Source organism: Sinohyriopsis cumingii, chromosome 7 (genome assembly GCF_028554795.1).
Source record: "Sinohyriopsis cumingii isolate HCF-2022 chromosome 7, ASM2855479v2, whole genome shotgun sequence".
NCBI classification, from domain to species: Eukaryota; Metazoa; Mollusca; class Bivalvia; order Unionida; family Unionidae; genus Sinohyriopsis; species Sinohyriopsis cumingii.
This window is the reverse complement of record NC_142967.1, coordinates 34,008,895-34,032,688: the sequence shown is the minus strand read 5'-3', so window position 1 is coordinate 34,032,688 and position 23,794 is coordinate 34,008,895. Positions and strand designations below refer to the sequence as shown.

Here is a 23,794-nt window from a genome sequence, read left to right as displayed (position 1 = left end):
CAGAAAGCTAGGGATTAGGTTTTGTTACTCACAGCATGGGTTCAAGTCCTGATGGATTGAATTATGGCCTCAACCATATTTACACATGTCCAAAGGTCTCCTGGAAATCTTTCTGACATGATATAAACCCCAAGTTAGGACATACATAATCAATTTTACCAATAGGTGTACCATTAATACTTGAAATTTCCATTTGGTTGCAAGAAAAAAAATCCCGGGATTTCTCTGCCTTCCTGTGATAGCTGTTACTCTAATCATATAAGTCCATAAAATGTAAACATGGAACTGACACTCATGGCTGAAGTACAGTATTTTGTTTAAAGATGGATTATGTATGTTTAGACTTCATTGCAATAATGTTTCAGCCTACTCATGTTGGCAGATATACTTGAATATTCTACAGGGATTGATTTTGATAATATAAGAATTCATTCTGTAAGATACGTGCACTGCTTATGTAAAAATATTCTCCTTATATTATTGGATATAGAAAATTACCATATGTACTTGCTTATAAGTAGAATCCAACTCCAAAAGACAGACACACTGATCTGGCAGTTCTGGGGGGTGTTTTTTTCTTCAACTTATTACTCCTAACAAACTGCATGGACCTAGATCTCCCCATGTATTATATAATGGCAAATCAGGGTCTGTGCAGTATGCAGTTAGTCTGCACTTATTAGTAAGTACATATGGCATGATTCATGATTGGGAACAGATAGGAGTTTACTTTAAAAGCAGTAATAAATCATCTGTCATTGTTGCTTTGCTTACTTGTCAATGGAAAGAATTATCCTAGTCCACATAATAAAATTGTATTCTCTCATACACAGAAGGTTCCAGAAAGTCTGGGATAGAATGACCACAGACCCAACCAGACTCCTATGTCAAATTGCACTTTGGAAAATTGTCTGCTCACGTTAAATCTCACAAGACAGCTTATGCAACCACAAAATACACAAATGACGAAAGGTATGATCACTCCATTAATACTGAGTGACAGATCTGGATGTCAGAATGCATCTGTGACATGAGCAGTCAATTTGATCTTGGCTAAGTAATGAGTAATGATGGCATCCAAACAAAAAGAGGACGGCGCCTGTGCCTATGGCATAGGAGTTTAGCTGGATCTGTGTTCATTCTGTTTCTGACATTCAGATCTGTTACTCCATATTAATGGAGTGATCATACTTTTTGTCATTTGTATATTTTGTGTTTGCATAAGCTGTCTTGAGAGATTTGAGGCAACATCATGCATTTTTCAAACAGTGATTTTATGATATAACCCCACCACCACTAGTAAGGTAGGTAATAGTAAGTTTTATCAGCATTCAAATTGTTTCTTTCAGTCATGTTTTGTACCTGTCCATGGTGCAGTGAGTGGCACTGCTCCATTCCCACACCATGGGGATTATACCCTGGACAATTCAAAAGGTCTTCCTGGGTAACAGCAAGAACCTTCTTAGGGCTGTCCCGTTGGAGAAAGTTGTTGTTGTTGTTGTTGGGTTTAATGCCATTTTTCAGCACACAATAGGCTATACATGGCGGCCAGTATTAATGGTGGAGGAAGAACCCAGGAAAACCCCAGAAAGAACCACCGACCCACAAGAAGCTACTGGCAAACTTTCTCACATACCCACATTAGATGAATCCGAGACTCGAACCCACGCAGACAGAGGTGACTTTGGAGAAAGAGATGCTCTTTGGAGGTATGATCTTTAAATAGAGTCAAGTAGTCTAATGCTGTCAGCAATATGCAACTTTAATTCAACAGGCTTTTTTTTTTCTTGTTGGTCCCAAATGAAAATGATATTGATCTGAACTCTAGTATGGCCAGAACAGTGGTCATCTTCAAAATCTTGTTATCACTACTACTTCAGAATGGATGGTCATAGCATCATGGGGTTTTCACGAAAGGATTTCTAATGTTGTTTTGTTGGACCTAAGTGAAAATTTTGCCTATCCATCATTAGCTATGGTCAACAGCCTTCTCTCCAAAAAATTGTTTTAGCTGCTTTTAAACCAAAAAAAAAAATCATCAATATGGGGTTTTCACCTGAAGACTTACAATATTTAGTTGGTTCTAAATTAAAATGGTTCTGATGTAACCTTTAATATCTCCACCACGATGACCATTTTGACAGTCTTGTTATTGTTTCTTGTAGATGGACAGTTAGTCATATTGACCTGGTAATTTCACCAAAAGAGTTTTTATATTGTTTAGTTGTTGCTGAATCAAAATGGTCCTGATTTGACTTAAAGTATGGCCACCATGGCATTCACCTTGAAAGTCTTGTTATCACTACTGAGTGTATGGAAAAAGCAAAAGGTTTCCAGTTACATCTAGTGGGTCCTAATTGAAGTGAAATTTATATCCAGTATGGCTGCCACAGTGGCTAATTTTAAAATCATGTTATTGTTCAGCAATACCTGATATGATTTGTCTTATCATGAATTCATTCCTGGAAATTCATTTTTGGCCAGTAGGTTGTTTGTCCCTTGCAGGGATTAATGTTAAGTGTGTTTACATGAAATTAAATGTAGGCAACTTTTTGACCATACTGAAATTTATTTTGTGACCTATTATAATGGGCAGATTTCATTTTAGCGTTTTTTTCTTTATAGAAATTTGTCTTATAATTTGAACTGTTGATTTATTACCAATTGAATGAAATCAGGTGGAATCATCATTGTAAATTGAATGACAAACACATCATTCAAAACAAATGCATACTTAAGTTGCAGTAAATTGTTCAAACATTTTGTAATGCCCAAGTTAAGGAATGCTTAATCAATTTTGCCTTTTTTTTCTTTGTTATGACTGTTCTATTTGTTGTTGGTTGTATAAAATCTTTGGTCATCCTTAGTTGTGCCTAGATTGTGCTTATCATAATCTTGGTAAGCCAATAAATTGAAACTTTGATCTACATTCTGGGCTTAAGTAGCTTGTTGGCAGATTACATAGTTGTGTGTCGGTAATTATTGTAATATTTTTTTAGGCTTGTATTTGAACAAAAACAATTTGTCAGACATACAGCAGACATTATGATACAAAATTCTTGACTTGATAAGCAGATACTACTGGAAATGCTAGTATGAGTGAGGACCTCCAAACCTAAAATCTTGAACATTTTGTTAGAAAATCTGGAATTTCAATGAAAAATATGGAATTCTCCCAAGTGTCTTCGTTTGCCACATACACAGTTTGTTCACACAATGAATAAAAACCATTTATACGGTACAATAAGTCAATGGCAATCTGTCACAAAATGTTAGCTCTGCTAGCTGTAAACCAGAGAAATTTATGGCATGGTTTGTTATCTGTCATTTGACACATATCCTTTAGCCAGTCTAACATATAATATGGCCACTATGGCAGTCACCATAAAAATCTTGTTATAAGTCTCTACTAGAATTGAAAGGCATATTACTGTGACATCCATTATGGCCATCACAACTTAAAATTCTTGTTTTCACTAATCCTTCAGAATGGATGGTCATATCAACATGGGGTTTTCAGTAAAACACTTGGTCCTGACTGAAAATGGTGCTGATCCAACATCAGGTATATCCACCACAGTTGACATCATATAAAAAAATCTTTATAGCTACTTCTCTGGAAGAGATAGTAATAATAACATAGGGTTTTCCCTAAATACTTATGATATGTCACTGGTCTTAACACATTAACCCCTTTGAGCTTTTTGTCATTTTTGCCTGAAAATCGAGTAGGAAACACATTTTGAAAGCTATTTCTGAATAGACTCGAAAACACCAAATCCCCGGTCATCTTTCAATAACATACTGCCTAGCTGTATTAGAAACAATTTTTCACTGGCTATTTGACTCGCGCATGAGCAGAAGGGTAAAAGTTGGATTTTTTTTTTTCTTCCTAAACGGAGCCATTATTTTTGTATGGAGACCACTCTTTATTCCAAATGCCCATCTTATCCTACTTTTTGCAAAGGCTCATCTGTCTGTTTGCAGTTCATACTGGTTTGACTTGGATCTGAGACCTAAAATCCAAACACAAAATCAGATTCCGACCAACGGCGAATTTTGGGTTTAAAAAACAAGTTGGGTCCAAAATATGAGGTTTTTTAATCTGTATTTTGTAGTGCAACTAGATATTCCAGATTATTTGGTATCATTGTAGAGCTACATCTGTCTACCTTTCTATAATACCACCCACTTTAGTGTATCTTGCATGACCATGACGCTACAGAGCTCGGCAGTAGGCTACTACCTCCTGCCCCGTTAAGTCGTCGCTAGGGGTTAATGTGTTAAATGAAAATTGGGCCAATCTGACATCAATATGACTACCATGGTAGCCATCTTAAAAATCTTGTCACAAATCTGCTTTAACAGAAAGTCATTTTGATGTTGGGTTTTTTGTCCAGAAGATTTCTTATGATGTTTATTTGTTTTTAAATGAGAATGTTGTGAATCTGATATTGAATATAACCACCACATCAGTCATCTTAAAAATTTGTTATTGCTCCTCCTGAATGTAAAATCCTATCTTGAAAATATTATCTAATCCTGTACAAATGGATGGCTGTATCATAGTGGGGTTTTCACCACTGTAATTCTTATGACACCTATTTGATCCTAATAAATATGATGCCAGTCATTTATTTAATATGGCTATCATCATGAATATCTTGAAATGTCTTGTTATCACTACTGCCCTTGAATGGATAATCATTATGAAATAGTGTTTGAATCAAAAGACTTATAATGTTTGTCCACTTCTCTTGAATGAAAGTGGTGCTAAGCTGACATCCAGTATGTGTAACACAGCAGCTAATTTCATAATCTTGTTATTGCTGAAGTGTATCAGACATGGTTTCAACACTCACCAGTTAAAAGGAAGAAATGGTCTTATGTTGAGCTCCTGGAAATTATTTTGCCCAGTTAGTCCCTTCAAGGGAATCTTGTTTGGAAAAGTTGTCTTTTGAAGAATGAAAGCAATTTCAGCGGCTGTTCGTTACAAACACTACATCTGCTCCCAGTTACAACTCTATGGTCTTAAACTGAGAAACAAAGAAGCAAAACCAACAAGTTTAGTAAAATTGACAATTTATTTCTCCAGGTTACAAAGTGTAAATCCAAGAACCACTTACAGTATTGTGAATTAATTCCTAGGTAATCCTAAATGTCATATCAGAAGTCCCAGAAATTTGAATGTTATAGTGAATCCCATTATTGAATGTGCTGATGTACCTGTTGACTTGAATGTGTTGATGTACCAGTAGTCTTGCTGTATCACAGTGATATAATTGAGAATGTCTTGGAATGGATTCAAAATAATCCCAAAGAATTGTTGTAGTCCAAACAGTCAATGAGCACTTTGCAATTCCAGTGAATAATTTAAATGATATTTCTCAAATTATAACTGAACACAACTAAATCTCAGATCATAGATTCCCAAAGACTGATATGGAACAGGAATGATGAATTGTTTACTAAAGCCTCTTTATATACAAATTGTTACATGACCGATGAGAAAACAGAATGTTCTGGGAAACTAATGATTTCTAATGGTAACATTTTTACTAAAACAAGTTCAGGACTCGAAATTAAATTAAAGTAAAAGTCTTTTTTTAAAAATGTCAAAAGTCATGTAGGCCAAAATTCTACCGTCAGTCATGGATAAAGGTCAAGCATACAATATAAATTAAACATACTTAACATTCCCCACCCCCATCAACTCCCAGCCCCCTCTCCCTACCTAACCCCTGAAGATTCACCCAAAGGTAACAATTCCAGTATTAATTAAAAGGAATATATTTTCCTTCATTTCTTTGACTTTTTGAACCAAAAAGTTTTGATATACGTTTCTACCTTTCCCAGTTTGCAAGTTTTTGTTGATTAAACATTGTTCCTTGTCAGAGAGCAATCAAACACCTTTGGTTTAACACTAGATAACATGCTTTTGTGGTGTCCTTTTTTATTGGAACCACTTTGACCTCCTTTCCCAGGACCAAAAAGTATTAATGTACAGTATATGTATTTTACAATGTACCAATACAAAAATAAAAGAAATTAACAGATTATCAGCAGGGTTAAAGTAAATATGACATTGCTGCATTTGTAACCTTTTAGTCCCTCTTGGAGATTCTGAGGGATTGGGGGAAGGGCAGGCTGGGACTTCACTGAAACTTGGAAACCTTTTGGCCACTGCTGCGAGTTAGTGCAAAGATTTAAAAATCTAAGACGTTTGAGTTGACACCCATGATGATGTGTTCTCTATTTTGTACACAAATTACCACATTAAACTTCCCCACTCCCCTTTTTGATGGTACCGGTCTTTTTTTTTTATTATTGTAGTTGACCTTTGGTGTGCTTAAACATTTAAAGCCTAATGCAGGTGTTATTTTTAAGGAGGACAATATTTTAGACCATAATTGGATAGCAATTTTTGATAATTTATGGCAGAATAATTTGGCAAGTCTATATAATTCACAAGCCACTTTGATAATTATAGCAAAGTGTTTAGAATGAAATTATGATAATGTCATGAATTTTCTGTAATTGGGGTATGACATTACAATTCAGTAGTGAAGGACTTTATTTTATGAACTGCTTGATATTGACATGGGAAACGTTTGACAATTGGATTACCCCTACCGACTTGACATGATCTATTGAGTTGTGATGAAAAATGTTTTGAACTGTAGGAGTTACTGGAAGATTTGAGAGTTTACATAAAGGACCATTGAATCAGTTTATTGATATCTTATTTATCAACCAGTCCCATTTTTAGCCACCACTCATTAATTTTCAGTTCCAAGTCTTTTGATCAAGTACCCAAGGAAAATGCCACACCTTGTGTATGAACACAGGCATAGATACCGTGGACTGAAAAACTTTACATTTAATGCAGTAATGATTGGAAACTGTATTCTTGTAACGGCACGTTTGGTTTAAGTGGATTGAATTGCCTAGAGAGAGCAAACAGGATCATAGGAACTAGTATCTCAGGAAAGAGTAATCATATTAGATGAAGACAGAAATGCTTGGTGGCAGTTTAGAAAATATGAATGTAAAGATGGCCAATGCACTTGAACTGAGGGAACCTTTAATCCCTTTTTGGATTATTTAAAAAAAAAATAGAAAATTGGGCATGTGGTGCAGACTGTTATGCAAGCAAATCTTTAGTTGGCTGACAGTAGATATATATGTACATATTTTGTTATTACTCAGGATTTTTCATTTTTTGGACAGAATTTGGATGAGTTGGATAATGATGAATATTTTGAGTATTTCAGTTCTACACCAAATGAAAACACATCTTCAAGTGTTGTGTTGATAATGGACCTGTGAATGCTTTAAAGCTATAACGTATGATTCAGTCATAAAGCTTTGTGAAATACTGCTTCTTTGTATGATTTTTCCAGTGATTTAAAAAACTGAAAAGATTTGAATAAAATTTGCCATTGGAAAATGATATTGCTGGGATCGAGATGTCTAACCCCTTAAAAAGAAAGTATACACGGCGCTACTCATGCAAGGTATGTTTAATTTTTGTTTTAAAAAAATTTATTTTAGAGTGAGAAAGCTTGCCAGTATCTTCCCATGAGTCAGTGGTTCATCCCAGTGTTTTTCTGGGTTCTTCTTCCACCAGATATACAGGCTGCCATGTATAGCCTATCATGTGCTGAAATATGGCGTCAAACCCATAACAAAACTTCCAACCATTACCACCAATGCTATTACTACTACTACTGTGTTACTACTAGCATTACTACAGGAAAACCTGTAAACATAATTACAAGAATACTAAACATAAATATCTTACTTAAGAGTCCACAACATGACTGCATCTTAAATTGCTTTATTTATACACAATTAATGCCCATAAATATTTGAACCAGCTATTTGACTCAGTTCAAGGGCTAATTGATGGTATTAAAACCAATTATGAAAAGCTTTAAATAAAGTTTTGAGTGCTTTGGATATGATATGATAAGAAGAGTTTTATGAGTGTGAAATAAAACGTGTTTTATTCTTTAAAATATTGCATGTAGTTAAAAGATCAAGTAATCTGGATTGGTTTATATGCTTTTATTTTAGTTCTGTGATGTTATAAGTTTATTTCCAGCCAGATTTGTGTTCTGTTGTGACAGTTTGTATGGCCACACTAATGATGTCCTGACTATGGTACATGGTTCTATTTGGGGCTGGAATAATACCATATATACCTGTTTATAAGTAAGGTCCAACTACATAGCCTTGCATCATGTACCAGCAGCTCTGGACCTGTGCAGTTGTTAAGAGCAATCAGTAGAACAAACAAGATAGACCCGTAGACCCTGATTTGTGAGGCATACTGTGTGACAGCAGGTAACTGAGTATGTACCCTCATTGCATATCCATCTTATTATGGTACTGTCCATACATTCCTTACCATTGCTGGTTTTTCCCATAACTTAGTAGGCTTTAGAGAGATTTTGATGAAACTTGTGTTTCATCAGAATTTATATATTGAGACATTACAGACATTTTATTGTGATGCACCTTTCATTATGTTGGGAAAATTTGTTGAAAGTTCAAAATTAAATTAAAGTGAATAAGAAGTCAGAGTTTCATATAACTTTAATTCTTTTAAACCTCTTGATGTGAACAATATTGGGAAACAGCCAGAAAGGAGCTGAATCCAAGCTACATGAATTGGGGTTATGGTTAATCTAAATTCTGGCCACGTTGGTGGCTACAATGAGATAATGTCGACAAACATGGGCAGATTTATCCCACACATAAATTTCACCTCTACATTTCATTCTTGACAAATGGCATGGTTATTGATTGATTTTCCATTTTTTATGGAGAATTTCACAAAAAATTACTGCCAAACAAGTAAGTGATTTTTCCCATTTATCCAAAACCAGCTCAAGCAGGACTTAGTGTTCCACATACACCATTTTTGATAATCATTTCATCAGGTGGTATATTGCTTGAAGTGTGAAAGAAGTGAAGGCTGAAGTAAAGTACAATATACACAAATACCTAGTGATGGGAATCAGTCAGAAATTCATAATCGATAATCGGTTCCACTTAACCAACTGATAATCGATCATAATCGGTAACTAAGAGCAAATTTTAATTTTTGTTTGTTAATCAGTTATATCTTTGATCAATAGTTCAAGATGTTAGTAAATGTACAGGAGTAATCTCTTTTAATGACATGTAATATACTTTAACCTGATAATAATACATTTTTGTCTATTGTGTTGTGTGTTATTTTTGTTCTACATCTTTGTTAAATGAACGCAACTTTTTATGGCTGATAAGTCATATGCAACGTAAATACTGCTAAAATCCCCCAAAATCCTTTCATTCATATTAGATGTGTCTATAATTTTAAGTGCAGAAGGACATGGTTTTCTTGTTTGTCATTGTTTACAAATACTACAAATAATGTTGCATTTAAAACTGAAACAAATCATCAAAATGTGTTTAAATTTATTAACTCAACTATTTAACAACTTGATCATGTAATAATGGCTATATGTTCCTAATTATGAAATTTTGCACAAATGAAATATCATATGGTTTTATATTTTGTAGTTGTGAAGGGAATTAATAAATTTCAGGTCAGCTTTAGTGGCTGGGAGTTTTACTAACCTTTGTGCTTTGCATACAACTAAAAAGTAGTCTCCCTTTACACATAATCGATTATGGAGTTTCACAATTGATTATCTTATTGGTTCGCTCAACCAACTGATGATCGATTATAATCGATAATCGGAACAACACTACAAATACCACAATAAATGGTTTGTGTGCAATGTTGCACAGTGCATGTGCTGGCAGGATCCACACCACAATATACAAATATAAATCCACTTCAAATATTAAGATGGTGTGTCGTAAACGATAGTCAGGGATGGCATAAATGACATAACCGAATCAAGGACACTGTTTGACCTCCTTATTTATGCCTCTAAGTATTGACAATGCAATCCATATTGGTCAATTTCCATTTTAAGTGGATGAAAGTTTTTTAATGTCCTTTGGCCTGTTGGTTACAAATACCTGGGTATTTTTTTTAGCAACGTTAATTGAAAGAAGCAAGACAGGCTGAATCAGTATTTGAGATGAATCGTTATTGAAGCTAATTCAGTTCATTCTTTGATATGCTTACTTGCCCAACAAGACCTTTGCATCATTGAAATTTTGCATTAACAATTTTGTTTTCTTTCCTTTGGATGTATATTTTTAAACCTTTGATGGCTTTTATTTGTTTATAAATGTAATCTGCAACTTACTATATTATCCCTTTTAACCTAGTAATCAAGATCACAACAGTGGCCATCTTGACAATCTTTGATGTTGCTGCTTCTTCTTGATGGACGGTCATACTATAATGAGGTTTTCACTGAAAGACCTTATGATGTTCTAAATGAAAATGCTGCTGTTCTGATATATGGCCACATGGCAGCCTGTAAAAAAATCTTGTTATTGCTTGAAGGGATGGTCATATCAACATGGGGTTCTCATGAAATGGCTTCTTATGATGACTGTTTGGTCCTAAGCGAAAATGGTGCCAATCTGATGTCCAATATGGCCACCACAGCTGCCATCTTGAAAACTTGTTGCCACATCTCCTGAATGAATGATCATATCAACATGGGGTTTTGACTAAAAGTCTTCTCTAGATATCTAGTTGGCCCTAAATGAAAATGGTGCCATTCTGACATCCTATAGCCACCACAACAGCTACCTTGAAAATTGTGTTGCTGCTACTCTTGAATGGACGGTGTTACTTTGAAAATCTTGTTACTGCGACTACTGAATGGAAAGTGCGACCTTGAAAATACTGTTATCTCTATTCTTCTCCAAATTAATATAAACATCAGGTTTTTATCAGTTGACTTCTTATGATGTCTGCTTGACCCTACATGAAAAGGTGCCAGTCATACATCGAGTATGCCACAACTGTCGTAAAAATCTTGTCAATAATCTCCCTGAATAGAGTTTTGACCAAAAGATTTCTAATGAAGTCTGCTTTGGCTTACATGAAATTGGTGCCAAGCTGACATCCAGTATGTGTACTGCAATGGCTTGTTATTGCATAAGAGTAAATTCTTTTTGCCCAGTAAACTGTCAGTCCCATTGAAAGACCCTTGTTATTTGTTTATATTTCCTAAACCCAGTGACATCTCATTGGAAATGCTATATTGATGATCACTGTTGCAACTCAATATTTTTTCCCTCACTTTCCATTCCACTTTATGACTTAAGAACTGTTGGCCATTAAGTGGTGAAACTTGGTATACTTGCATATCCTTGTTTCATTGTGTTATGTGCTGGTCATATCTTCAAGGTCAAGGTTACATGTCAGTATTTTAAGTTTTTTATCACACTTTCCATTCCACTCATTAACATTAAAACCCTTTTGGTTTTAAGGGTGAAACATTGTATACTTGTAGATTAGGAAGCGTAGCATACTCCACATTGAAAACCATATCTTCAAGGTTTTGGCTATAGGTCATCATTTTGATATTCTATCATATATTCCTTGCTGTCCAATTTGAATGTAATTTGGGATCAAGAAATAAAACTTGGTGTAATTACATATCGTCATTAGTAAGTATTGTATACATATTGAGGTTTCTTGCCTTGAAGGTTGAGATCATTGGTCAGTATTTAATTTTTCTTCATATATTTCCTTTCATTCTTTAATATCAAAGCTGTCTGAGACTAGTAATTGTGGGGGTTCTGTCTTCAAGGTCAAGGTCCAGTATTTGGGTTTTCAGTAACATAAAGTGTTATGTATCTCTATATTGTGTGTTTAGTTTCTGTTCATGATTGTTTAACTGTTGTCCATGATTGTGTATTTTTAAAGAACATATTAGATAGCTAACTTTTGTTCATGATTGTAAGATAATGATCATTCATAAACAGCATGTTTACTTGGATTTGATTTCAGGACCTTCATTTTTTCCTTGAAAATTCTATAGTATACCCGATTTTTGTCTTGTTTGTAAGTTATAAATAAGTTGTTTACTGATATTGAGTTCAAGGTCTAACCTTTTTTGTAAAATTTAGAATGACTAGAAGCAAACTTTTGACCCACATCTCGGTTATCATATTGTGTCTTTTATATAGTGTTCTGAAGTAAACAAAGTTCTTCATTCTATTTTTATATCAGTCTTTGTGAAGTCACTTATTTGTGTTAAGATATAATTTGAGAGGAATTTGTTTAAATTATTAATTGGAATTAGAAAGTGCACATTTATATTTTGGATTAAAACAATGCTTAGGAATTATTATGAATTCATTTGTAGATATTCTGGATTATATTATTGTGATATGTCAAGAGTATTGGTACATCAGCACATTCAAGGTTGGAATGCATTTTGAACATTCTATAATTTTGGAGTTGTGATAGAACACTTAGGATTGTTCAGGATTTATTTCGCAATACTGTAAGTTCCTCTTTAATTTTCATGTTGTGACTTAGAAAATTAAATGATTTGTTGAATTTTTTTTAACATTTTGTTTTTGATTTTTTTTGTTACACATTTTAAGACAATAGGTTTGTAACATAAAATAAATGAATGGAATTTAGTGCACTTGTACTGTCACTAGAGTAATTGTTGCATTCCACATTTGGGGTCCTATCAAGATGACGGTCATGGGTATATATATCATAATTGCTTATGCTGCATTAAAAGGGCGCAGGTGCAAATCCAACTATCAGATGAGTCTGGGTCAACTATTGTGGCATGTCCTTGGGCAAGGCACTTTACTTAGTATTTTTCTAGGCCTGTATCCAGCACAATGAGTTAAATCAGTGCAAACCATTGGTTGATTTGAAGCCATTTCCTAATAATGCAGGCAGTTTATCAATAAAATTTTAGCTTACATAGATAGAGTGAAAATTGACGAGAATCAGCCACTGGCAGCAGACTTTTATTTGATAGACTCTGAAGGAAAATTTTCAGGATTTTAATCAGACAAGATTGATAGTGACATCGAAATAGCTACTGGAGATAATAGCGGTAATGATGAGAATGTTGAAGAGGATGGAGAAGAAGAAGAAGAAAATGAAAGAAGAGCTGATTTATGAATCATAAATGATAAAACACATTGACAAGAAGCTATACATAGGACCAACACCAGGGCCAGCAACGAATTTAGACCCTGATGCAAATGAATTAAATTTTTTGGAGCTTTTTTTCCTTTTGAAGACTCATTAAATGTTTGGGAAATAAATGTTGTTAACATGAGTGTTAATAATTCAAGGTTTGTTAAGTGTTTTATTAGCTTTTAAATTTTCAGTGAGAATTCTAACGAAGAAAGGTAAGTAAAGAGCAAGTAAAATATGCCCATTTGTGTACAGTATTCACAGGATGTTCAGTTTACAAGAGAGACGACAAGTGGAATTTCTGTGTGCATAAAATAGAATTATTTCATGTGTTGATGGTATTAATAATTCTGTGTGAATTCATAATGGATTTTATGGATTATTCATAGCAAGAGAAGTAAATTGGCAAGTACATCATTCGTTTTCACCTTCATGCTTTAGTTTTATTTCTGCATGTAGCATGAAATTTATACCATTATGTATGTAATTTTATTGAGAACTGCTGTGCCAAATATTAGCTTAATTAAACAAATACAAATAAAATAATAACAAATTTATTGCAAGTAGCCCCCTCTATAAAAATCTGCAAGCCAAGTGCTGTCAGCAAGTCTCAGGAATACAGGTTCTAGTAAGGCTAACACTGCTCTAGGTGATCTCTGCAAGTATGCTGTAGGGGACTGCCTAGCTGTTTGGCTCAGTGGTTAATGTGTTAAACGACCTTGATGATGCACAGCTCGGAAGTAGGGTGCAGCATCATCACACCTTCAGGTGGGATTGGGGCTGAATGAGTTAAACCCACAACAGCAACAACAAACAACTACTTAAGTTTGACAACAAAACTTGTTTACATTGGATTAATGCTGTACCGATGTCATTTTTTGTTGATTATGCCGATACCGCATATAGCTGATTGTAAAATTGCTGATACCGATTATGAGACTGATTATTTCATTATTATTTGTTTTATAACAATGACTGGTTCAGAAACATAAACCTATTAGTGTAATACAAGCAGGTGTATTGCTGTGTGAGTTATAAGAATGTTGTTCGTGCAGCACATGAAGTTGAACTTCTGTACAAAAACAAATAGAAACCAGATAAGAAGTACATTGATATTTATAGAAAACAATGATCGCACAAACATAAAACTTGAAAAACTTTAAAACTAGCACTGATAGAACTTATGGTTTGATAATTCAAGATATAAATGAATGAAAATGTATTAAACTTACGTTAAATGATGCAGGTTGCCATTACTAGATTTCACTGAATGCCTAATAAAAATGTTAATAACAATAACCCAATAATAACTAAATTTAATAAATATGCATGCTTTAAGACTAAAGTTAGGCATCACTGTACACTGGCTGCAGCTAATACTAAAAGCCTAGTTGAGGTAGGTTGTATTTAAGCAATAGTAACATTTCTCCATTCTCGCCTAGGAGCGATCCATGATGTTCCGAAAAAATCTGGCCTACACCTCTAAACAGCTGCTCGCTTGGAACGCTTGAAGCTGGTGCAGACAAAAAGTATCTGGCTAATTTGACCAAGATGGTGAACTGAAACCTGTGAGCATTCCACCAGCCGTATATGTCTTCTCATGGCAACAGAGGGCTGGCCAGATACAATTCAAGCATCGCGTCAATGGCGTCATCCACGTGGGTTTTGTTTACAGTTTGTCACAGGCCACAGAAAACAAATCCCAGAGACGCGATGTTGATGATCCAGTGGCGTTTGTTTCATGCTCTCGAGCCAGCAACATTCGGAGCTTTTTCAGCATAGGAAGAATAATGGATACTGATGTTTGGCTATCACTTACTTCCTTGGTAATGTCTGGGAATGGACCTAACATGTCCACAATATTGGTAATCAAGATCCACTGTTGGGCGGTTAGGCTAGGTAGGTCATAGAGAGTAGCATAATCCCACAAGACTTGTTTTTGTTCATATAACCAAACCAACATATTGTATGTAGAATTCCAGCATGTCTGGACATCCTGAACGAGTTTCTTATGGGCAACTCCAAATTTTCCTGCTGCTCTTCGAGCTGTTGTTGTGCCAGGGTGGAGTGTCGGAACGTGCTGATTATGGATCGCGAGATTGGCAAAACATCTTTGACGGCTCATTGCAACAGAATGCCATCACTGACAACAAGCTACAGTGTGTGTGCAAAACAGCTGATGCTGTCGATTTCAGCCAGATGCATTGCTTTAACCATGTTTGCACCTCTGTCACGCAGAAGAACATAGATGAGTTTTGGGTATGTTGTATTCTTCACATAACTTGTCCAGTTTGCTCGCCAAATATTCTCCTGTGTGTGATTCATGAGAGGTGTTGCTACTAAAATCACCAGTTTCCGCTGAAAGTCTTCCATCAGCCAGTGTGCCTCTCTACAAGGCTACGCCGATTTATGGGTCTGACCACACATTAGAGGTCAAACTAAGGTCAGATTGGGCAGAAACTAACTCACCCACCTTGCTTTGTATCGCCTTATGCATGTCAGGTATCAAAGATGTGGAAAAGTACTTCCGACTTGGAATTTTATAGCATGGTTTTGCCTTGGCCATCAGACGTCGAAATCCAATGTCTTCAACAACAGAAAATGGTTGCACATCTACTGCCATTAACTCTGCAATAGCTTTGTGCCAACTAATAACACTCAGGTCGTCAAATGCAAATGGCTGCTTCCGATCCAGCATGGCGTCAATGGGCAGAGTATGAGTAGTTGCTGCAGCTGCTGAGGTTAACTGCGCAGCATCCTTTTCTTTTTCATCTTCCAGAAACAGGCCATGTTCGACGATGTGCTTTGCAGCGCAAGTGCTAGATAAGATTTGATGTCGTATAGTTTTTAGAATCTTTCCACCTCTGGAAATGCATGCTTTGCAAAGTGTGCAATTTGATTTGGACTCGTCGACTGCATTTACTTTGAAGTAATTTCAGACTAAACTTGAGTGTTTCTAGTTGGACATTATGCAAAGGCTTGGTAGTATATTTAACAATGGACAATCATTAGTCAATATTAATAATCCAATCGATTCACATGCTTGAAACAATGTTTTAAATCAAGTAAGTTACTACTAAGTTGTCCACGTGGCTGGATGGATGCAAGCACGTTGCTGCGAGTTGTGCACTGAAGCAGCTCAGCAGCTGGGGTATCCAGGGGTAACGTTGCGAGCGCTGGCAGGTCAATATCAATGCTGCATAATATTTGTATGTCAGCGTTCAGCTGCTTCAGCATGTGACCGCTATTCATTGATTAGCAGCATTGCAGGACTGGTTAAATAAGAGATTAACTATAGTGAGTCATAGTTTTGTAATAGTTGGAAATTTCTATAGCTATCTAATCTGCCTAGCTATCTGCTAATGTGTATGCTAGAAGTTAAACAGCCACACTAGTCCTCATTGGCTGGTTGGCTGTTGTGATTGGGATGAGTGCATGAATGGTTTGATAATTTGTTGTGTGCAGACAATCAGTGGTAGTTTACAGCAAGTGTGTTAAAAAGTATTTACTTTTAAGAATATATTGTCTTTCAATTAACCCCCAAATCAAATCTTTATTCCTTAATTTCCACTATTTAATTCTGATTTAAAAATCAAGCCATGTGAAGATGAATTTATATTTTTTTTAAATTTGTTTACATCAGCCTCGATTATTTCTGCCAGTATCGATTATACCGATTGTACTAATAATGTGCCCGATTATGAGTATGGCTGATTAATCGGTACAGCTTTACACTGGATGATACTTATAATCAACATAGCAAAGGAGCCATTTAACATATTCTGTTGCAGTTTGATGTGAACATTATTTCATAGACTTGTGTCATATTGTTTCCATTTTTGGTCAGAGTTATGTCCCTTGTCCATCAACCTTCATATAATTTTCGTAACACATTAACCCCTAGCGACGACTTAACGGGGCAGGAAGTAGTAGCCTACTGCTGAGCTCTTTAGTGTCATGGTCATGTATGATACACTAAAGTGGGTGGTATTATAGAAAGGTAGACAGATGTAGCTCTACAATATACCAAATAATCTGGAATATCTAGTTGCACTATAAAATACAGATAAAAAAACTCATTTTTTGGACCCAACCTTTTTCTACCCAAAATTCGCCTATGGTCAGAATTTGATTTTGTGTCTGGATTTTAGACTTTTTGGTCTTGGATCTAAGGCAAATCGGTATGAACTGCAAACAGACAGATGAGCCTTTGCAAAAAGTAGGATAAGATGGGCATTTGTAATAAAGAGTGGTCTCTGTAAAAAAATAATGGCTCCGTTTAGCAAAAAAAAACTCCAACTTTTACCCTTCTGCTCATGCGCTAGTGAAATAGATAATGAAGAACGATTCAGGTCTATTCAGAAATAGCTTTCAGAATGTGTTTCCTACTCGATTTTCAGACGAAAATGTGAAACACATGTGTTAAATGTTGTTTGCATTGATGAGACCTTGGAGGTGTTGGATTTCAAGCATTCCACATCACTGTATAGAGTCCATCTATTCCTAACTTTTATTTCCCAATACAAGTTCTTCTGTTTAAGGTCCTACAAAACACACTATGGTGAGATATCAGGCCATGTAAGATACACCCATCCAAAGTTTTAAGATGTGCCATTGAGTAGAAACTGAAGAGATTGCTACAGTTGATTTTACACTGACTGAATCAAGTGCATACCAGGTTTGCCTGCTGAATGGAGTGCACTCATTGCTGACATAAATGTCTTGCTTCTTTTGATTAAATTGGGCATCAGTCAAGAACACATTGGTGAACATTGATAGAAGATTTAAAGAGAAGATCCAATTTTTAACCAATATCCAAAATAAATTCTTGAGGAATCATTTCTCAAGCATGAAAATTTCAGATCCCTGCATGGGAAGCTCCTGGCAGGACAAGCTGTTAATGACAGTGTATTTTAATTTTTTTGAATAATCCAGAAACACATAAGGATATCTGCACCCTCTGTTTATTTCTAAAGGATCCTTCATTTTGACCAGGTACAGGTACATGCCCTTGGGTCCCTTTTTTTCTACACCCGAAATGAGCATTGCTCATAGCTAATAATTCCAGTCATAGTGACAGAATGTTAACTTTTAGCATGTATCAAAATGTGTTATTTACAGGTTAGTTATGTTATATTAGTATGACTTGATTACCAAACAGAATTGTGTTATTGTTTCATTTAACACTCAATTTAATACTCTGGCACTCACCTTTTGTTGTTGATGATTGTACGGTCAATAAATAAGAACATTACAAAATATTATTTTTTACAATTACCTCATATAAATTTGCTTTTGCCCCACTCCTTGACAATAATCCATCAGACTTTGACATGCTAGTTGATCATAGGAATTGTTTTCTATGGCAGACAATACAAATTATTCTAGAAGAGTCATCTCCCTTGGGGTCTGCAGCATTTGATCTTATCTATTACAAATTGTAGCAGTCATCATTCATATTGGGTAAACAGAGGAACTCTTGTTTCAATGTCACCGATGTTTATCGTTTGAAGTTTGTCGTGTTTGAATTAGGTCCACTATTGCAAATAATTGAGGCACTTGAAGATTGAAAGAAGTTAGGACTGAATGAATGTCTTGTGTTACAGGATAAGAGCTGGATAAGAATTATCAGGTAAAACAAATGTACTACTGGCTACTATTTTATAAGAACAAAATGTCTTTTGGGCATGAACATTTGAAGGTCTTTCCTGAAGTAGAAAATTAAAGTATTAAATTTTTTGTTAATTCATTGACACTGATTACAACCAGCATGTTTGTAACCCTTACACATAGTTGTGTGCCTTTTGGTAGCTAAATTGGCATATTACTTGTAAATATTCCTTTTAAAGGTTTGTCTTTTCAGAGCTAATTTTGATGGGATTATTCCCCATTTTCCATAACTATGGCAGATCGTTGTAACCAACATAGCTCAGGAACCATTTAGTATAGTCTGATGCAATTTGTTACGTACATGGTTTTGTATGTCTGGGTGTGTTGCTTATGGGTGTTGTCTTATCAGCTTTATCCTGGTTATAAGTATGGCCCTTGACAACCAACTTCATATTTTCATACAAGATGCTGCTGGTAACCAACACTTAAACATGAATGGATGCCATTTTGGTAGGTGAATTGTTTATGACATATGCAGATACTTGTTGTCAGCATAGCTTAGGAAACATTCACAATACAGTTTTTTATGTGCATAATGTTGCATAGACCTAGATGTACATATTTTGCATTTTGTCTTGCCAGCTTCATCTTTGGAAAAGTTATACCCCTTGACATTTTAACTTCATATCGTCACATGGGAAGGGGCATTTTTTATTGCCAGTTAGCAATACTGATGTCCATCCAATGTTCTTTTTGTCTATATATCAAGTTAAGTCTTTCATTTAGGTCAGAGAAGGGGACATTCATGTTGCATGAACAGTTTTTGTTTTCAAAATATTCTTAAAAATACTTCTGCAATAATTGAACAAATCTTAAGAAAAATACAATACATGTACTGTAGTATCATCAGTTTTCATGGGGGATCTTTTTGTGGTTTTCGTTGTTGCCCCGAACCACAAATTTAAATCCCCAACGAAAAATGAGCAACATAGGATGATGACCCACCCTGTTTTCTTACAGTGTTTCATTCCTAGAGATTAACACGGATACTAGTATTTGATAAATCAAGGTCAATACTGTAATCTGGTAATTAAATAGTAGGTTTTACATGTGTTTGTTTTATTTATTATTTTAATCTTTTGAAACAAGAATTATAAATCATTTAATATTGTTTCAATGCACATGTTCGATAAGGTAACCGATAGCTGTAATTTTACACTCACTGCCTTAAATCGATATGCGAGGTAAGTAAAGATGGAGAGAAAATAGTGAAAAGGCATAAGGTATTCAAACAGTAGTAATACTTAAAATGAAAGAAAAAATAATACAAAATAACAGTATATGAAAATTAAGTTTAATACTTATTCAAATCAATCCTTCATTCGCGTACAACTGTTGTTGAATCATTTAAATCCTTCTGAAAGCACATTTAATTTTATCCATGCATTTTTAATCCAAAAGAACAACAATCCTGTAAAATATTATAACTATTTCTTGAAACACTATTATTAATAAAACACTATGTATATACACTAATTACATCAGAGTATTAAAGCTCACACTTCACATAGTTTTGGACAAAACATCGTATCAATCAAATCTCATGGTACTCACAAATGCTTTTCGGGTAAAAAAAAAATCCCAAATTGCTGAATTAAACAAGTCCAGCTTTCTCAAAACCACTGATAATTACTCATTGTCGCGTGAGCTGCAATTATCCATGGGGGGGTCTAAGTTGAATTTTACTTATTTTCTGTTGAATTTTACCACTCTTAAGCCCATGTTTTAACGTCATGATCATCAGAAAGTACTGATGGTGCAACTTGATGGACAGTGGTTTAAGTAACAGATCATTCGTATGTACTTTAATAACCGATGGGCCTAGTGTTGTTGGCTGCGTCGGCTTCCTTTGATGTTGAGCACTCGAATGAAAACATGGCGAAAGTGATAAATCTTGACAGTTGTTTTATTTGTGCTCATAGAGATTGAAGTATTGTTTTAGTGTTGTTGTTTACTGCATCAGCTTCGACTGATGTTATTCACTTGGTCGAAAACATGGTGTTAGTATTGAGCTTGCCAGGCCTTTAATTTGTGCTCATACAGGTGGTAGTATTGTTTTAAACATTAAAGTGACTGCCATTTGCATTGGCATTAGTTTTATTCTTTTGTATTCTTTATTTTAGGTATTTGTAGAGGTTAAACTGTGAAATTAAGTACCTACTATTATGCATATTTTGACAGGCAAAACAACGAATTTAAGTACCCACAAAAATGCCTTTTTTTAATATTTAACAAAACCACAGAAAGATGAGCCAAACGAAAATAACTGAAACTACAGTATCTAACTTCAATACATACACCTAATGGGATGGAAATAAATATTATGAAGTACATGTATGGAGGGATTTACAATTGCATGTATTAATATATTAATTTACTTTGCTAGTGTTGAACAATAGATTTGTCAGTCATTCAACTTGTATTTCTTCTTAGATAGTAGTATTAGGCAAAATACAATCAATGAATGTATTTCAATATACATTTCATATTTACAATGGTATTAGGCAAAATACAATCAATGAATGTATTTCAATATACATTTCATATTTACAATGGTATTAGGCAAAATACAATCAATGAATGTATTTCAATATACATTTCATATTTACAATGGTATTTGCCCTTTGCATGCCATTATGCTCAATAATTACACTTGATTCTTTTATAATCACCACTAGTTATGAACATGGTGTAATAAAAGTAAGCATAATAATCCCAGTAGAATTGTAGAGATATTTTTAAAGTTCTAGTGATGTCTGAACTTTTAATAAACTAATGAGAAGAAGAATACAATAATAATAATTTTTTATTTAAAGATAGTAACTCAACTAGTTTCGCCTAAGGCCCTCTATTGTTTCAAGTACAACTGAAATAGCTGGCACAAATCCTCATGATTGACAAATATCAAGACAACTAGGACATACATAAAGCCTCGTGATTGACGTATATCAAGACAACTGGGACATACACAAAGCCTCGTGATTGACATATATCAAGACAGCTGGGAAATACACAAATCCTTGTGATTGACATAGATCAAGACAACTGGGACATACACAAATCCTCGTGATTGACATATATCAAGACAACTGGGACATACACAAATCCTCGTGATTGACATATATCAAGACAACTGGGACATACACATATCCTTGTGATTGACATATATCAAGACAACTGGGACATACACAAATCCTCATAATTGACAAATATCAAGACAACTGGGACATACACAAATCCTCATAATTGACAAATATCAAGACAACTGGGACATACACAAATCCTCATGATTGACATATATCAAGACAACTGGGACATACACATATCCACATAATTGACATATATCAAGACAACTGGGACATACACAAATCCTCATGATTGACAGATATCAAGACAACTGGGACATACACAAATTGATCACAAAATTTTGCATTAATGATCTGCATAGCTATAACATGGATGAAAAGTTTAGGTAGAGCTATAACATGCTGGACAATTTTGTTGTTGATATAGTTAACAGCTTTGGTTGAGTTGTTTTGTTATTTGGTATAGTTAGAACATGCATGATAATGTTGTTGTTGTTTTTTAATGCAAGAGGATTGATAAAATTAACTTTACCACAGTAAAAATATGGCTCAAAAATGATAAGATTTTGAAATACCATTGGGGGAGTTACTTATATAATTGGGTCATTTGCACTTGGAAAAGTTTAATGGCAGACATCTTATGTAAGGATCATTTTACTGTATCTCAGCATAGATTCCACAAAATAACAAATCAGAATCTAGAGTATAGACTAGATTGAGCTCTCTGATGGAGTTTCCATTTGGAAACTCAGGGACATATTTCTTCAGAAACTGAGGGCCCAGCATTTCAAAATTAGGGATGAACTTTTTAAAACCAAGTGGGGACCAGAAATAGATTGTAATGGAAGCAGGGACTCCCAGTAGACCAGATTTGAAATTTTGGGAAATGTGTTGAAATGAATTCTCTTTCATCCCAGTATATGGATAAGTAGGTGGAATAGATAGGGAGAAATGGTTGGAATGTATAGGGAAATATGAGTGGAGTGTGTTGGGAGAAAAGGGTTAGGTGAGTTAGTAAGTAAGAGGTAAATATTAGGATTAGGAACAAAGGTTTTGGAATGCTACTGTTTAACTTAATGACTTAAATCAAGTAAGACAGATAGATAATGCTTATGTTATTTTCTTTTATAATCATAAAAAGTCGGATATCATATTTGTGAAGTTTTGATTGAACTGTGATATGAATTGAAATGTAGCTAATTTTATTTCTCAGATTATTTTTTGTTCTTTCTCTAAGGTTAATATTTTCACAGATTAGTTTATGCTTACAATGTAAGGCATTTGATCTTGTGAAATGAAGGCTAGGAATATCTTTCGCTCAAAGAATATCATAATGAGTGTGATTTGTCAGGAATAAGAAAAGCAATACATAATGAAGATAGATTGACTTGTATCTTGCATAATGTTTAATCTTTTAAATGTGAATACATGGATGTATTCTAGTTTTAAATAAGCATTCTGCTTTCATTATATGTACAGTCTTACATTTGAACCAAGTTTTGCTTGTTCATTTCCTAAACCATGCTCAATCAAGTTTAGACTTTTGCACTGAGAAAACAAGTTATCATTGTGGTGGATTGGTGAAACGGTCCTTGGTAGACTGTATTTTTGTTTGACTTGGTGACTTGTCCCATGTATATAGTGTACCAATAGATCAGCAGTGATCAATTTTGATCAACATAGATTATCAATACCCTATTCAGGTGGCAGTCTGTTAGACCCCATTCCTATCTTTCATGGTGTTTATTTAAATATAAAGGTCTTTCAGTTAAACCTGCAGGCAATAGAGGTGTTAGCAGTTGTCCTAGATATAGTATTCATTCCAGATCTGAGAAGCACCTAAGCATCTAAATGTAGTTTTCAAGTATTTTCAAACTGGAGTTGGATATAATTGGATTTGTACCATTTGTGTCTTCAAGCAAAATTATATTTACTTAAG

At 34.7% G+C, this 23,794-nt stretch overlaps 1 protein-coding gene across 3 annotated transcripts in view; it reads left to right on the top strand.

Annotated features, from left to right (window-relative positions):
- The window catches only part of LOC149794997 (regulator of G protein signaling 12-like), a 163,952-nt gene that overhangs the window by 34,838 nt on the left and 105,320 nt on the right, over positions 1-23,794 (top strand). The window lies entirely within an intron of this gene.